Source organism: Suricata suricatta, chromosome 10 (genome assembly GCF_006229205.1).
Source record: "Suricata suricatta isolate VVHF042 chromosome 10, meerkat_22Aug2017_6uvM2_HiC, whole genome shotgun sequence".
Classification (NCBI taxonomy): Eukaryota; Metazoa; Chordata; class Mammalia; order Carnivora; family Herpestidae; genus Suricata; species Suricata suricatta.
In genome coordinates, this window is record NC_043709.1 from 129173964 (window position 1) to 129175568 (window position 1605).

Below are 1605 nucleotides of genomic sequence, written 5' to 3' on the forward strand. Positions count from 1 at the left end.
AACATGGTAAAAGAAAACTTAATTCTAAATTGATTCTAAAAAGAATCAATATGGAAAATGATAGAGTTGGTAATTACTGCTACATTGACAGTCATTTTACAGTATACAAATTATGTATGCAGAACAAATTAACATGTTGTATACCTTAAGTTTATACAGTGTTATATGTCAAAAATCTTTTAATAAAAAGACTTATTGCTTCATTGTATCACCTTTGACGAAAGTGCAAAGATCAGAGGACTATATGCGAGTCTGTTTCTGGATATCCTAATCTGTTGCATTGACCTATTTTCTGTCCTCTCACCCATATATTGTGTTGATTACTGTAGCTTATAGTAAGTCTTCAGGTTGGATACTGTCAGTCCTCCCATTTTTTTCTCTTTTGTAACGTTGTGTTGGCTATTCTGGGTTTTTTGCTCTTTCATATAAACTTTAGAGTCCTTTTTTGAATACCCACAAAATAACGTGCTAGTATTTTGACTGTGGTGGATTCATCGAATCTATAGGTCTATTTGGGAAGAACTGATATCTTGACAATATTGAGTCTTTCTATTCATGAACATGGAGATCTTTCTAGTTAGTTAGATATTCTTTGATTTTATTCATCTAAATTTTGTAGTTTTCTTTATATAGAACTTAGAATTATTTTGTTAAATTTATACCTAAATATTTCATTTCACTGATAATGTAAATGGTCTTGTGTTTTAATTTCAAATTCCAGTTTTTCATTACCAGTATAATGGATAGTGGTTGACTCGTGTATATTAACTTTATATCCTGCTACATTGTTATAATCTCTTATTCTAGGTTTTTGCTGATTCTTTCAGATTTTCTAGAAAATCAACAATGAGCAAAGACAGATTTACTTATTTCTTCTCAGTCTGCATGCATTTTGTTCCCTTCTGTTGTCTTACTGCGTTAGCAAGAACTTCCAATATAATGTTCAAACAGAGTAGAGTGAGTGAACATCATTGCCATATATCTGATATACCTTAGTGGGAAAGATTTTATTTTCTCACTATGATGTATGATGTTAGCTCTAAATTTTCTGTAGATTAAATGGCAAACATATCCTGTATTCCTAGTTTACTGAGAGTTTTATTATGAATAAGTGTTGGATCTTGTCAGATGGTTTATTCTGCATTAATTAATATAATAATGAACTTTTCATTTTTTTTTTGAATATATAAAAGGTACTTTTATTTTATTTTATTTTTTTTTATATCCAGAACTTCCACTATTCATCTGTCACTTTATTTTTTTTATTTTTTTTCCCCATAATATTTTATTGTCAAATTGTTTTCCATACAACACCCAGTGCTCTTCCCCTCAAGTGCCCACCACCATCACCACCACCTGTCTTCCCCCCTCCCCCCTCCCCCCCAACCCTCAGTTCATTCTCAGCATTCAATAGTCTCTCAAGTTCTGCATCCCTCTCTCTCCCCAACTCTCTCTCTCTCCTCTGTTCCCCCTGGTTCTCCATTAGGTCTCTCCTGTTTTCCTGCTAGACCTATGAGTGCAAACATATGGTTTCTGTCCTTCTCTGCCTGGCTTACTTCACTCAGCATGACACCCTCAAGGTCCATCCACTTTCCTACGAAGGGC